This window comes from Amphiprion ocellaris, chromosome 9, assembly GCF_022539595.1.
Source record: "Amphiprion ocellaris isolate individual 3 ecotype Okinawa chromosome 9, ASM2253959v1, whole genome shotgun sequence".
Classification (NCBI taxonomy): domain Eukaryota; kingdom Metazoa; phylum Chordata; class Actinopteri; family Pomacentridae; genus Amphiprion; species Amphiprion ocellaris.
This window is the reverse complement of record NC_072774.1, coordinates 26,057,418-26,074,315: the sequence shown is the minus strand read 5'-3', so window position 1 is coordinate 26,074,315 and position 16,898 is coordinate 26,057,418. Positions and strand designations below refer to the sequence as shown.

At 37.4% G+C, this 16,898-nt stretch overlaps 1 long non-coding RNA gene across 1 annotated transcript; it reads left to right on the top strand.

The window, feature by feature from the left end:
- The first annotated feature begins 4,614 nt into the window (after window positions 1–4,614).
- On the top strand, window positions 4,615–9,611 carry LOC129349630 (uncharacterized). Its single transcript, XR_008602693.1, has 4 exons — window positions 4,615–4,742; window positions 6,544–9,036; window positions 9,100–9,257; window positions 9,357–9,611. It is a non-coding gene; the product is annotated as an uncharacterized LOC129349630 (long non-coding RNA).
- Window positions 9,612–16,898: the final 7,287 nt, after the last annotated feature.

Below are 16,898 nucleotides of genomic sequence, written 5' to 3'. Positions count from 1 at the left end.
CTGTCAGAAGTGACAAATCCTAGTGCAGAGTGATAGACAGCTGAGGAATGCATATATAAAAATCACTATAATCTGATAGAAAATTTACTTCAAAAAGTGTCTTGACATGATTCTACCTGTTAAGAGACCAGTTCTTTGACCTGATTTATTTATCAGTCAAGTCACATAATATTCAAAAGTCTCATTAATTCAGATTCCAAGATAATTGTATTCTGTGACTCCTTGAATATTTGTGACATTTTTGATAGAGAGATGACAAGGTTATCATATTAAAACATTTTGTCTGTGGTCAAAATCATGTATTTTGGTATTATACATACATGGATTTTTAGTTTTACGTATACTAAGAGCTAAGTTATGGGTTTCGAGTGCAACTTGTAACTCAGAAAAGCAGTGGCAAAGAGATGTAACAGCATAGTATACAGCATCTATATTACAGTGCAAAACAGTATCATCCGCATAAAGATGTGCATTATACCCAGATCAAGAAGTAACAATATCATCCATATGAAGAAAGAAAGAACAGAACAGGACCGAGGATTTAGCCCTGTGGGACACCTTTTGTAATTTTCACAAATTTGGATTCAACAATCTTACTCAAGGCTATATGTCCATTATGTAATTTTGAAACCATTTAGAAGTAGTTTCACCATTTTAAAGATCCATTAAAAGAGCTCCACATAATGATATAATTTAAAACAAGAGTGGCAGCAGTAATCAGGCTGTGATTGTCACTAAAACTTGATTGGTTTATGCTTAAAGCACAGTGTGATTAAGTTGTATGTTAAGGGGTTACATATGCCTTCCATACCTTAGAAACAATATCAGTTAATACTGAAAGGTAAAAACATAAGTAATGGAGCTGACTATAACTGGAGTAGCCAGCTATAAAAACAAATTATTTAGATCTTAATAAGATTTGAAATTCTACTAATACTAATGCAGTTTAGTTCTACTAATGGCAGAGATGCACTTATTTGTAAGTTGCCTATAACCAAGCATGTGACTGGCATTCCTGGTACTTCTAACAAGAGTGCAGGCTTTATTTCTTTCTTCAAACAAGACTTCCGCTGTAAAATAGGGACATGCCCTATTCTGTAGTCTGCATTTTGGAAAAGGCTTGTGCTTGTCATCTACTGAATTCAAACCCTTGCTATTAAAGTTGGCCCAGAGATAATTTGGCATCTGGGTTAAAACAAGATTGTGACTATCATTTGCCAAATGTTCATTCAAGATGACTTGCACATCAAAATGCTTGAAATTCCACTTAGTCTCCATAGATGGACATCACTTTTGCATCTTAGTGATTCTAACACCAATTATTGGACAATGATTACTAAAACCAAACTCAAATAACCCTAAAACAGTGATTTAGTGAAGATCAGATCACTTAATGATGGTTTACGATGGTCTTTAAAAGCTGGCCTGATAGTGTTGGTAATTAGTTGTACTTCTTTTGAACAATCTGGGGCCAATGAAATCACCTAAATGAATCAACTCAGAGTTTTTAAAAGAGATAAAAGATCAATAAAACAAAGAGGAAGTAGAGGCCTGTACACTCCAACCTCAGTCACAGAGTTGTTTTGTAGATTATGAACATTATGTGCAAAAAAATTTTGCTGTTACTGCATTAAGAACCACGTAGGTTGTTGATATGGCTGCTCCACCTCGTTTTGAGTTGTCCTCATTGAGTGCTTTTTCCGAGTCATTCCCAGTTCGTCTCAGTCAGAATTTGGATTTTCGTCTGATCTAGCTTATCTAGCTAACTATCAAATTTAGAGTCTAGAGTTAATACCTTATTACTATTTAGTGGTATGACCTGAGGAGCTTGTGTACCTGCATGTGAGGTGCACCCACTCATGTAAGTATTAGGATTGGAGAAACATCAATCATTGTTTAACATTTGGCTCTGGACCTAGGACGGACATTTGGCTCTGGACCTAGGACGGACATGTGGACATGGAAGCATGGAGGCTGCTATGGGAGCATGTGGATGGCCGACAGGCAACAATTTGTTCCACACCACAAATTAGTGACATTTTATATAGGGCTGTAAAAACCTGTAAGAGACAGTTATGGATTCAACCAAGGCTTTCAGGTCCGTGTACGGATGTGGTAATTGGATTTTCCGTTCTGAAACGGGTATTGAAAAACAAAAAAACGAGTGGTTATTTGATTTTTGTTTTAAAATACAACAAATAAAATTGAAATACAAGGTGTTTTTCCTTTTCATGATCAAAAAGGGATATACGTTTTTTTTTTTTTTAATGCTTTGATTTTCGTTTTATATTTAGAATAACAAGAAAGTAAAATCAGTAAGAGGCAGAAATGAAAAAAGGTCAGTTTTTTCATTTTGTGAGACCGGAAGTAGTCATCAGCAATTGTGGAACGAAACGACAACAAGATTCTCAGAGGGCAGAGCCAGAGAGCAGTGATTGGTCAGACCATAGATAATATAGAAGACAGCGCGCTAGCGTATCTAGTCTGCTGTGTATGTCTATGGTCGGCACGTCTGGTAGCATCTCTGGCTGCTGTTGACCTTGTTTTTTGGCGTAAAACTAGTGATGGTGAAATCGAAGCTTCATGAAGCAATGAACCACTTTGACACAACTGCATTAAGAACGACACACTGCTTCGAAGCATTTGACACAACCAGAAGAGTGACATCTGCTGGCTCTGTGTCAGAACTGCATCTAAGTGGAGAAAACTGAAAAAGCCTCAGGACTGCTTGTCTCACACTGCTTTGTACTTGCAATAAATGTTTTAAAACGGTATATATGTTTGTTTGCATGCATGTATATGTGTTTTTGTATGTAAATATAGATATATTTAAATGTGTGCGCACGTGCGTGCGTGTGTGTGTGTAGATATACATGCATATGGTGTGTATAGAGGTACTGGGGGACAGGAAAGTGCTTGGGCTACTTTGTGTGGGACTCTAGTATTATGTGATGTGGAAGTGAATGGTAGTGCTTCTGCAACTTTGTCATTGTGGCAGTATAAATGGGGTGTAAACCAGGGAGTGCATGGTTTCAGTCTGTTTCTTTTGTGGCTGACTACCTCTCCAGCTTTGGAGAAGACCCATTCACATGGCACAGATGTTGCTGGCATGTGGAGATATTTTCTGGCCATCCTGAAGAGGTTTGGATACAGTTTGACGTGATGCCCAGTAGGTGAACGGGTCTTCTCCTCTGGAGAGGTAGGGCTCAGATAGACACCTTGCACTCTCACAACTCACAACACACTCTTTCAACCACTCAAACTACTCTCTATGTACCTATCTATAACCTATTCTACTATATGTGTAGTGTGTTTCTATGAATGAATGAATATGTGTTGTGTATGAGTGAATCTATGTGTATGTATCTATGAGTGTTATTTAGTGTATGAAATGTAAATAAATCTATCTAAACTTAATTCTACCTAAATGTGTTCACTCTCTGACTTCTTTCCAAATGGCAAATGTAATAGCTTAATCTCCTCTCAAAAACCCACCGTTTGAGGAGTGAATTGGACCCCTTTTAAGACCTGGACAGATAGAAATGTCCAACCCCTTCGTTATTCCCAAAGCACCGCCTTGTACAGTCTATGAGCACCGCAACACACGCTGTGACGTAACGAGGCGTCGCTCTCGGTAGTCACGTGATTGTTGAGCATACCGAAGCAGGGATCGAAACACTGTCTCGGAACACTTCCGCTTCAAACGCTCGGCACTGTGTCGAGCAAACTGGCTCGAGCGTAACATCACTACGTAAAACACGGTAAGAAGATAAATACTTCTAACTTGTGGCGTTATTTTGTTGTACGTTAAGTCAGCGACTTGTAAAGAGTTGTGTTTTGTCGTGTTTGAGCAGTTGGTCCGGACGCGTTAGCTAGCTAAGCGGCTAAGTTAGCTAGCGGGCTAATTAACACAGGTGGCTAACTTACCGCTGAACACCTGTGTTAGTTGCTGTCGCAGCTGTCCCTCATTATTAGAATGACATTCTCAACCTGTATTTCTCTGCTGTGTATTTTAGCTTTTAAAAAAGTTATTTTACTTTAAGGTTAACTGAAACCCGTTGAGCTGCACTGAAGTTTAACATTCAGCTGGTTTGAATTAAACCGCACTTAACATTGTGCAACATTACCTCTCTGAATCGCCATAATTTCATTAAATTCCTTCTCTCTTCCACTGCCCAAGTTCAATCCAGTATATAAAATGACATTAATAGTGAATAAACTAACAGCCAGCCACTGTATTTATTTATTACTGTATGTATTTGTAGTAAAACATGAGTTGAAACATCCTACTTTTGGATCTAGAACTGCACAAGCCGTTCATTTTCAGTCACCTGATGAGTTCAACTCCCCTTTTTATGTGAGGTTGAAGCAAAACGTCTGAGTTAACAAAGAAAGTTCTTTATAATTTGCGATACCTGTTATCTCTGACTGAGCTGATTTACACGTAGAAACTTTGTTCAGGAAAATTTCTCAGTAGCTCAGAGGACAGGCTGCTTTTTACACAACCTTGTAAGAGAATGTCTGTCAATGCTTTCAGCAGAATTTAGAAACACAACACTTTCGAAACAGATATTTTGAGGCTGTGAGGTTGAATGTTTGAGAGTATATCTGTGTTTTTGTTTGTGGTCTTTCTGTTTCTAGGTGGAAGCTGAATTAGTGAGGATGACTCCTGCTCCTGTCATCTCTAAGCTCCTCACACATCTTTACCTGCACATGAGGAAAATCACTCCTGTAGAATGCAGGTATGTTTGTCATTATTATAAAAAGATGTTGCCTGGTGACCTGTCAGAAACCCATTATACAGAGTCAGCCAAAATAATGTTTACACACATCAGGAAAAGAAAAACTTTTATAAATATTTCAATACCAAATTTATTCAGACATCACGAGATTAATAAAAGTTATCTTTGCCCTCTACAATTACAAGAGGTGCTCAAAGTGGTGGCTACTGGCTTCCAGACATTTCTGTTGTGTTGTAGACGTAACTTGTTGATGCTCCATTCATGAGGGTAATGCCATCTGTTGGGAAAACATACAACAGGACAGAGAGTTATCGTGATTTGATCAAACTTAGAAAGAGGTATCTATATGTGTAGAAGTACTTTTACAAATGAAATATCTATAAAAGTTTTTCTTTTCGTGATGTCTGTATACGTTATTTTGCCTGACTCTGAACTTAATGAGAACAAAACTGTCATTTAATTGTTGCTCTGAAAGCTTCTTTAGTGAAAACCAGCTGGTGTTCTGCTTTGAAACAAACTGCTGTTGAGGTCTGTGTTTTTAGGTTTAACCCCACAGTTTCTGAATGAACTGATCATATATTACTGATCATATAATCAGCATGACAATATAACAGTATAACATTATGACCACCTGACTAATACTGTGTTGGTCCCTTTATGCTGCTAAAACTCCTCTGATCCAGTGGTTCATCAGAACCTCTGGGGATGTCCTGTGGATTCTGTGGATCCTGTGGGTTGCAGGGTGGGTCCTACCTAGACCAGGCTGATCCTGGACCATCCCACAGATGCTCAATCAGATCTGGATGTGGGGAGTGTGGAACCCAGGTGAACAGCTTTGCTCTGTCGTGTTCCTCGGACCACTCCTGAGCAGTTTTAGTTTAGTTTTTAGTTTTAGCTGGCATCAAGGACTGCTGTTGCCATGGAGACTAGGGGGTTGTTTGTCCTGCAGTGTTTAGGTGGTGGTACATGTCAAACATCCACGTGAACGTCAAGGTTTCCCAGCAGAACGTTACATTAGAACAAGATGATGGATGTTGTTCTCTTCAGCTGTCAGTGGTCAGAATGTTGTGGCTGGTCGGTGGATCTGTCTGCCTTTACTCTGACATCCAGAGTTATACAAAAGTGTAGTATGTGTGCAGTGCAGAAGAGATTTACTTTATTGTATCCATTTTTTTTTTTTTTAAAGGAGAGCATTTTTTTTAATCCACCTGAAGAAGACCTAATCTTTCCCTTCAAAGGATAGTTAATAATTACTACGGCTTCCATAGTGGTCCCATCAGAGAAAATCATATCCATATACAGATTTTTATTAATTCCAGGGCTGGTTCAGTAAAGATTATAATAATAACTACATCAGATAATTCTTGGTCACAGTTAGAATTTTGCAGCCTGAGAGATGGTTGAGAAGGTTTGCAGTTCTTGTTTTAGCAAAATATGTTATAATAGAAGATCTTTATTGTCATTGTACATGAAATTATCTGCAAACCATCAAAGTGCATCAGTCTGAGGTATCTAAAAATAAATATGTAAAGAAAAATGCTTATGAAGCCAATAATAAACAGAATATTTTGAGGGAATATTCTAAAAAGGAAAGAAAAGCTCCATTCTCACTCCTCTCAGGATAAACTGTCATTAAAATTGGCTTTAAATTTAGCTTCAACATGAGATAAAAACATTTACTTTCATTACTTATGTTGTCAAGTTTTAATAAAGTTCATGCTACTTTTATAAAATGATGTAAGTGAATAAATTGTATTTCTGTGATCTGTGTTTGATTTCTGTCTTTTCTCCTGTCATCCAGATGTTCAGAGGGAGATGATGCCACATCTGGTCCAGCCGATGGAAGGTCTTGAAGTTCTCTGACTGGCCTCGACTGAAGATGGTCGTCTCACTGGATTTAAGGTTCAGAAGCTCAGTAACAAACTCTACCAATGAGCCAACAGGGAAGCTTTAGGTTTATTAAATGTTGCTATGAAGGCATCGCTGTTTTTCTTTGTGAATGCAATGTGCTCCAACTGAAACTTGAATTAGAACTTAGAAGTAAATCCGTCCATCTGAAAGGATTTAGTTGAATTAATAACCTCATAACATTCTAATTTTTATTCCAGTCTTGGTTGAAAATAGAATCTCTGTATTGATTCAGGTAAAAACTGAACTTCACAGCATGTTGGAGCAAAACAACCAGATGAAAACTGTGATGGTGTTGGATTGTCAGACCGTAATGTTGCAGCTCAAAGCAGCTTTTCTAGCTCAGTTCATTCTGACATTCAGCTATGAATCAACACAGCAGATGGTGATCCATGCTGTGGAAGTCTCACATCTCCTGATTTAATGGAGCTGCTTTGCACTTTTTACACTGTTTATTCACCAACACTTTATTTAATAAAAGTCCCATCTAGTTTTTATGAGGAATGTGATGTTTTAATTTCTCTGTGAATAACTGCAGTCTAATGCAACAGCTGGAGTTGTAACATCTGTCCTGATATTGATCATGATGTATTGATCAGAATACTTATGGTTAGCAGTCATCCCTGAAGTTTTACATTAAAATCTTTACTTGTGTTGTGAACTTTGGTAAGAAGCAGAAACGTTAGCATTGCCATGGATACATGAGTGTTAAATTCTCTCCATGTTTCCATTTTGGGAAATGCAGTCCAGTTCCAGAATGTGGAGGAATTTAGTCTCACAATCACAGACAACAAATATTATCTGAAAGTCGGGTTATTGTTGTTTATCAGCACAATACAAAAAGATTCATGTTAGACATATTCCAGTTAAGACTCCAGAATATCACGATTTATGTAAATTTACCTCAATAATTTGAATGGTCAGGTTAAGATTGTACAGTGATATTTATTATGTAAGTTTAGCTGATTAAAGTTTATGACTCTGCACTAAAATATTATTTAAATTGACATTATTATAATATTTAGGGTCAGACCCTACAGTGTTGAGATTAAGAAATCAAATATTCTATAAAATGTAAATACACTGAACTCATTTGGATATATTTAAGTGAGACTACAATATTATTTGACACAAATCTATTTAAATCAAAATTTTAATAATTTTCACGCCAAACATTTACTGGACTGATTTAAATATTAAAATCACTCCTTTCTAATCCTCTGCTGTACGTTCAAACCTGAGGCCTTAAATAGAAACACACAAGTATCTGTTTGAAGGAACTTCTGCAGAGTCCTGGTTCCAGAACATGATGATAGAATTATAGACAAACTTTAACAAAAGCTGCCTGAGAGTTTACAGGTTTTTATGTTGGATTTCTTCAGTAATTTAATAAGCGTTATCAGCAATAATCAAGTGTTCATTTGATGAACTTCATTTCCTAAAACATCCAGAATTGGAGCTCATGTCTACTACTACTTTTAAGACCAGGCTTAAAACCTTCCTTTTCGACAAAGCTTATAGTTAGGGCTGACTGGGGGACCCTGACGGGGTGAGCTGGTGTTTTCATTTGCACAACTGACTTCCCCTCTTGACGTCCCTTTAGTTTGCCCCTAGTTATGCTGCTATAGGCCTAGGCTGCTGGGGAACCTCTCTGGATGCACTGAGCCCTTCTCTAACTACCTATGTATTTACTACATATACCATTATTGCATTACATTCACTCTGTTTCTTTCTGTGTCCTTTCTCCGAGTGTCCCTGGTCCCAGAGCTGGATGCTGGATGCTTCAGATGTGTGGCTGTGTTTTATGGTCCTTGTGTCCCACCCCCCCACCTCTCTATCTCTACCCCTCTATCTGTATCCCTCTATCTCTACCTCTACCCCTCTATCTCTACCTCTCTACTTCTTCTGTCCCTCTCAACCCGCCCGGCCAGCAGGCAGATGGGTCCCCCCACATTAGAGCCGGGTTCTGCTCGAGGTTTTTTTCCCTGTTAAAAGGGTGTTTTCCTTGCCACTGTCGCCTTTTGGCTTGCTCTGGGGGTCAGGCATATGGGTTCTGTAAAGCGTCTCGAGACAATTTGACTGTAATTGGCGCTATATAAATAAAATTGAATTGAAAATTGAATTGAATGTCTTTGGCAGCTGTAAAGTTTCTGCTCCTTCAGAGTTCACAACACAATGAATTAATTCCTAAAACACTCTTAATGCTGGAGAGCATTTGTGATGCTGAAGCAGTGACCAGTTTTTCTGTTTCTTCTCTGGAGATACACAATGAGGGACGTCTGCAGAGACTGAGAAAGAGTCTCACCACATCCTGACATGAGGAAAAAGACTTTATTGAAGACTACAATGAGAAAAACTATCAGACAGCAGACGGCATGCATTCAAGGTGAGCTCTGAACATTTGATCTGGAACAGGAATTCAATAACGGCAGCATGAGGTTCATTTCAGTCTGTAGCTGCTGAATTCATGGATGAATCATCTGGCACTAGAGAGGAAGACCATCAAACATCCACATCAGCTGATGGAGGTCCAAGAGTCTCACCGAACAACCAACCTACAGAGTGAAGACGTCGAATCTGATTGGACGGCCTCCTGTTCAGCCACATGTGTGAACAAATGCCTCTAAGCTGATTTGTTTTCTAAAATAAATCTAGTTTGAGTCCTAATCTATGCCTGTGTTTGCTTCTTTACACCGCTCTTAACAGTTTAGGCTGTTAGATTGTTCCAGATAAGACGAGTACAAGATTCTTCAGAGCCGTTCTACCACGAGCCTGACAGGAAGAACTCCAACAGCTACTGAATGTTCCTGTGGTCCCCTCAAGGCTACAGGAGGAGCCCTACGAGGACGAGAAGGTCCACCTGATGGTGGCCAGTCGCTGCGGTTCAAAGCCAACACCGACTACGTGAACTTCTACTGGACCACACGGAGGCCTTCAAACCGGACCAACAAGTTCACCGACTCCCCGACTCGTGGGTCTGAGGACACCGCTGAGTCTCGGCTCAGCCGGCCTCCTGTCTGTGGGTGTTTGAGTGCTGAGAGGTTTGTGGATCCATGTGAACGTTCTGTGTTGAAACAGCAGCTTTGGACTCACTAACGCCAGGAAAAACCAAGAGCTCCTTTATTTGTGACTTCCACTAAAAAACTGATAAAATAAGTTTGCCAGGGTTCTGACTGATAACAGATTATTAAATAATGAAAATAATCATTTAAATATTCCTTTAAACAATCCTTTTTGGTCTATATTTCCTTTACACTGACTTCTTGGTATATGTACGAGTATTTTGGGTGGAATATACCATTACCGGTCAGCCCGATGTTTAAGGGTTCTTCTGGGAATATACCATTAAACCAACCTCTTAGGTAAATGTTCCAGGATGTTGTGTAGAATATACCATCAGATAAACCGTTTAGGTCTACATTGGAAGATTTTAGAGTGGAATATTACTCCAAACCATCCTTTAGGTCTACATTTAAGGTGGAATACTCCTTTACACCAAGATTATTTGGTCTACATTGAAAGATTTTAGGTGAAATATTCCTTTGAACGAACTTTTTAAGTTTATGTTCAAGGATGTTGGGTGGAATATACCATCAGACCAACCTCCAAGGTCTACAGTACTGAATTTTAGGTGGAATATACCATTAAACTCACCTTTTAGGTCTACATTGGAGGATTTTAGATGGAATTTTCTTCCAAACCGTCTTTTAGTCTACATTTAAGGATGTTTAGGATGGTATATTCTTCCGAACCAACTTCTCAGGTCTACATTTCAGGTGGTATATTCCTCCATACTAACTTTTTTGGTCTACACTGAAGGATTTTTTTTCTAAACCACCCTTTCAGGTCTATATTTGAGGTTTTAGGTGGAATATTCCTTTTAACCAGCCCCTCAGGTCTCTGAGGATTTTGGATGGAATACTCGGTTAAACCAACATTTTAGGTGCATGTCCAAGGATTTTTGGTGGAATGTTCCTTTAAGGTGGATGTTTGAGGACCTTGTAGGGGGAATACTTCCTGAAACCAACCTTTTAGGTCAACATTCAAAGATTTAAGGTGGAATATTCCTTTAAACCAACCTAAATTTCATGTTTTGATCATGATCAAGTGAGAAACCTCAATCCAGACTCCTCATAATGACATTTGAAGATTTATGCTGCTGTTATTTGTTTAGTCCAGACTAAATTACAGAAATCCACAACTGTAATTTTATTTCAGGACTCGGTTATTAAATGTCAAAACAATCCATGTGACTCTAAAAACTCAACAGCTTTACAAACTCTAAGATTAAACTCTCTACAAGGATCCAAAATAAGTTGGACTTCTACATGAGAGCTTTAATTATTCTTCATCTACTTCCTGAAAAGTTTGGTCAATAAAAAAGACAAAAACTAATATTTTCAGCTGAACTAAAGACAGACTTTGTGATTTTTCTGCTCACATGTGTTGTTGTAAACTTACTCTTTCAAAGTAAATAGCCGCTCCTCACCCCCTGGAAACCAGCATTTGTCCTGTTTTTGTGTTGCTCCTCAGTGACCCTAGACAGCCAGGTCTTAATGTTTTTTGAGTCAACACACGCATACTATGACATTTTACAATGATGGTTCTACTATGAACCAGTTGACATGTTCAGGCGTTCTTTGTGTGAAAACTCAGAGATTTCAGGTATCAGAAAGTGTTTTCCAACTTTCTTTGTTAACTTTTTGCTTCAACTTTGAACTAAATTTCCTTGACTAATTCAGCCCCTCTGGACTTCCAGTAAGCTGTGTTCCTATTGGCTGTCCAGGTGGCTGCTGTGGTGTCATCAGGAACACCTGAAGCAGCTCAGTGTCTTCCTGCTTTATTTAGCTACAGGTCAAACATTTCCTCTGCGTTCTCTTCACCACTGAAGCAGGTTTGGCTCCAGTGCTTTAGTTGTTCTTTAGGCGTTTGGCTTACAGCTTCCAGCAGTAAAATAGACTTTAATGTGTTTCTTGGTGTGTTTTTAGGGCTTTGTACTGGATAGTTGTCTTGGTAAATGTGGTTCTTTAGCCGCAGTAGCACATGGTGCTAATGTGTGCAGTGATTAGTGGATTTGGGGCAGCTGAGTTGTGTCTTTATCTTGGCTGTAGTGAGTCTTTAGAGGTTTTTGGTCAGACACATTCTGTATTCTTGTTTGAGAACCAACGTTGGTTGTCCAGAAGGTAAGAGTTCTTTCCTGATTCTCTGTTCTCAGAGGTTCTCTGGTAGGCTGCAGGAGACTTTAGCGTTTGGGTTGTGCTAGTTTGGTTTTTGTACAGTTTCATTTGTACGACTATCTTGAGGCCCCTCCATGTGGTTTAGTGAGGTTTTCTGCAACAGTTCTACAAAGCAACCTGCAGCAGAAGAGACTTTGAGAGTTTGTAGGAAGTTCTGGAGACCAGACTTTAGAGCAGCAGAAACATTTGTCCAGCAGTTGAGCAGGAGAAGGTGAGCTTCAGAGTAGAAATGAGACGGAAACCTTCTTGACCCGTGTGGTGAGGTCCATGTACCAAGAGTTTGAGCAGGTTTGTGAAGAGTCTGTAGTTCTTTGGTCTGAAGCACAAGAAGAGTCGACTCATTAAAGGAGAAAACAGGAGCTATTGTTGGTTCTTCTGTTGCTCTGCAGTTTCCTTAGACTGAATCTCAAGTTTATATTTTAAATGATTTGCCATGTGAGCCCAAGAAGACTTCAATAAACTCCCTCCATCCCCTGGACACAGCATATTTATTATGATGTTAAATCTTTTTTTTTTTTTTTTTTTTTTTTAAATGTTTTTGAGTTTTAATCATAGTCTTAGCATAGTTTTTTTTCCTCTTTGCTTGTTTAGTTTTGTCATCTGTGTAAAAGGTGCTAAACAAATAAAGTTGAATTGATAAACTGAATAATTGACTAACTCATGATTGTGACAACAGAAGTATTTTCATTGTGATTTAAGGGTTTATTTCATTTTTAAGGTTGGGGTTAAAATCTTGACAGAAAAAGAAGATTAAAGAAATAAACTACATAACAAAAAGCAATTAAATCAAAGGAAAAAAATAATACAATAAAACTTTTAAAAAGTTTTATTATTTAAAAGTATTTTTTAAATGTTTAATTATCGAAAATATTTTATCTGTAATTTTTAATATTTGTATTTTAAAAATTTAATATGAATTACATGTATTGTATCTTGTTTAATTATCTAATTCAATATTTTGTCTGTTTAATATAGTTAAACATTAAATACAATTAAATTATATTAAACAGACAAAATATTGAATTAGATAATTAAACAAGATACAATACATGTAATTATGAAATTAAACAAAATTTTTAAAATACAAATATTAAAAATTACAGATAAAATATTTTCGATAATTAAACATTTAAAAAATACAATTAAACAAGAAGAATATTAAACATTTAAAAAAATACAAAACATTTAATTAGATTATTAAACCTTTAAAAAGACAAAACATTTAATTAAAAAATTAAATGTTTAATTAGAAAATTACATCTTAAAGACAATAAAACTTCAAATAGGAATTAAACAGAAAATACAATGAAGCATTTAAAAAGAAAATTAAACATTAAAAGGTGGTAAAACATTTAAAAAGAAAAACCTTAAAGATTTAATCGAAAAATTAAATATTGGGAAAGAAAAAAAATTCAAACAAGCCGATAAAACATTTGAAAAAACAAACATTAAAAAGACAAAACATTTTGAAATCAAATCAGACATTAGAAAAGAATAAAAGGTGAGAAAAGAGCAAAACTAAACATTTAAGAAGAATCAAACTAAAGACAAAACATTTGAAAAGACACCAGTTAGACTTTAGAAGATCAAATTAAACAGAAGAGACAAAACGATCAAAAAGAGCAAAAACAGAAAGTCTTAAAGCGTTTTCTAGTCTGAAATGAAAACTTCAAACATTTCCTCTTTCTATGTTCTTGGTTTGATTGTGGACAGATTTACTAAGAACTCATTTCAGAAAACTGCTTTCCAGATAAAGTCTACTAGTAGTTGAAGGCATTGATCAAACTAATGTTACCTTCTGATCTCCACAAACTTTACTGTTCAGTGAAGAGAATCAAAGTTTGTTGAGGATTTCTAAAAAACCCACAGGTGAAGGTCTGAGAAGAACTCAGATGGATGGTCTAAATGTGAAATCAAGACTCATGGTCACAAGTTTTAAGGCTTCTGTTAACCAGAAAGTTCAAACTAACAGAGAAGTACTGAGAAACTTTTAAAATTTCAGTCCTCAGACTGTCTGAAGGTTCAAACTAACAGAGAACTACTCAAGAACTTTTAAGATTTCAGTCCTCAGACTGTCTGAAGGTTCAAACTAACAGAGAAACTACTCAGGAACTTAGAAGATTCAGTCCTGGACTGTCTGAAGGTTCAAACTAACAGAGAACTACTGTGGGACTTAGAAAATTTCAGCCCTCAGACTGTGTGAAAGCTCAGGTCCTGAGGACTCGGGAGGTGTGGAGGCTTTGGAAAGTCTTGGAACTGAGGGTTCCACCCTCCAGCACAAAGGCTGAAGTCCAACCTCCTGAGAAAAACGGTCGAGTCGAGACTCGAGTTAAAAAAAAACTCGAAAACGACAAAAAATAGATGATAAATGCGCAAAAAAAAGAAGAATTAGTATCTGAGCGAGTAGCTCAGGGGATAAGAAGAGGACTACCAAGCGGAAGGTCGCAGGTTCAAGACCCGCCACTGGCAGTTTTCTTTCTTTGTCTTTGTCAGGATTTTGAGAAAATTTAAGAAGTGTCTGGTCTTGAACCAGCGACCTGCAGCTCCATAGGCAAATCCTTAACTCACTGAGCTACAGATCAGATAAAAAGAAATAAATTCGTCGTCCCTTTGGCATCGTAGTTCCTGAAGTGACCACATGGGTGGAGCCAAGGCGGAGTCTGGGTGGAGTCAGGGCGGAGAGTAGGCGGGGAGGTGGGTGGCGGCCTCCCCCCCCGACACCCCCCCCCCCCCCCCCCCCCCACCCCCCCCCCCCCCGACGAGTTCTTCGAGTCTCCACGGGTTTTCCCGAGTTTCTGGAGTTTCCACCAGGTCGGAGGCAGAACAAGTTGTCATGAAGAGGTGTTGAAGTCGGCCAGGATGGACTGACTTTTTACAGCGACTAGAAGGAAGACGACTAGAAGAGCAGGTCTTTAACCACCATCCATAAAATCCATGGAGTCGCTCCAGAGAAATGAAGGGAGGTCAACTTTTATCAACCTCCATCCAGATGTTCAACTTGATATCTTTACTTTGACATTTTTAGCACCACAAACCTTTAGTATCACACTTTATTATCATTTATTAGGACTTTAATGGAATCCACCAGCAGATTTAGTTTTTGTTGACAAACTTTATTCTTGTGTCGTGGGACTGCAGTATTTAAAACTGTTCCTTCTATTTGACCTCATGTTATTAGTTTTAGTGGAGAAAGTTATTTTAATTGTATTAGTCTCTTAAAAACCAAATAATAAATTGGATTAGTCAAGAGTTTAAATTTCTTACTTTGTCATATTTTAAATATGACAAAAAATATAAAAATAAAGCGTCTTGAGACAATTTGACCTGTAATTGGCTTATATAAATAAAATTGAATTAAAATTGTATGTATCTTGTAATGTTGGAGTAATTCAGCCATATATGTTGGAAAACACATTTTCTTTGTCCATTAATCTGTTGATTGTTTTCTCCTAATTCATTTCTTGTTTTGGTTTATAAAATGTCAAACCCAAATATATTCAGTTTACTGTCATAAAAACCAAAAAGATTTACATTCATGATGCAGGAATCAGGCAGTTTTTCACTTTTTATCTTAGTTTAGTCAGAAAGATAGTTGATAATGTGTGAATTGTTGCAGCTTGTGAGCCGTAGAAGGTTTTAATCTTTGGGGCCGAGTGTCAGAAAACATTTAGAAACCAACATCAACAAAACACTCAACAAAGATTTGAACATCATTAAAGGGAAATCCAACTTTTGCATGACAATGTCTAATTAAAGGACATTTATTTCAGGCATATGGGTTCTGTAAAGCGTCTCGAGACAATTTGACTGTAATTGGCGCTATATAAATAAAATTGAATTGAAATTGAAATTATTTCCAACGTAAATGTGTGATATTCATTCTCTGGAGCTTTCTCTTCACATCGTCTTCCATCTGGACTGGTTTGGTCGGGAGCATGTGCAACAGACATTTGAAAAACTGCACTTTAACATCAATGAATGACACTGAAGTTTAATCTTACATAAATGAGACTGAGTCTGGATTTGCTGCTCTGTCATTAACTCCTAAGTTTAGGGAAAGTTCAAACAAAAGAGGACAGTTCAGATAAGACTTGAGAATGAGCTTATTTTGAACAAACATCTCAGACTTTCTGAGCTTCAGCACCTACAGCAAGATATTTTAACAACAAGCAACTCAAGAGATCCAGAAGTTGGAGAGAGTTAGCTTTAGCTGAGCCAAAGAACATGTGGGACGCTAACCTAGCAAACATTTCAGACTTTTCTCTGTGAATTCTGAGAAATAATTTCCTATTTAATGACAGAGCTACACATCTTAACTCAGTCTCATTAAAACAGACTCTAATTCAGTGTCATCCATCCATATTAAAGTGCAGTTACCCAAAATGTTTGTTGCATGAGCTCCAACAAAACCTGTCCAGGTAGAAGGCCACTTTGACAAACAGGAAGTGGAAGATTCCAAGCATATTTATAGAAGGGGGAACCAGACTGTACTAAGTGTGGTCCAGTATAGAGGGGTGTTTTGTGGGTTTTTAAGGCTGATAATGATTATTACTGAGATATTTGGAGTAGATATTCATTTGCATTTAATGAAAGTATTTAAAATCTTGGAGTTCAACTTAGAAGAACACAAATTCTAACAGAAAACTTTGTTGATACGTTGTTTTGCTTACAGATGTTAAGTTAACCCTTTAACATCCTCACCAAGAAAAAGGCAATGAAAAAATAATTTCTTTATATTTCTTAACTCTTTGGGGCACTAATAACAACAATCAATGTTTTTTTATGAAGAGACCCAGCAATTTTTAAAATATTGACCTCTACCAAACGGTTGAGAAAAATTATTTTACCCTTTTAAATCTTTTTTTTTTTTTTTACATTTCAAATGACACATTTGTGTTCAGCAACTCCTTAGGCACCATAATATGTCAAAAGTATTACTTTACCTTTGAAAATCACAGCAAACAGAGGCCTCATGTGAGGAGTGATTTTGCTCGTGCTAACTTCCTGTGAG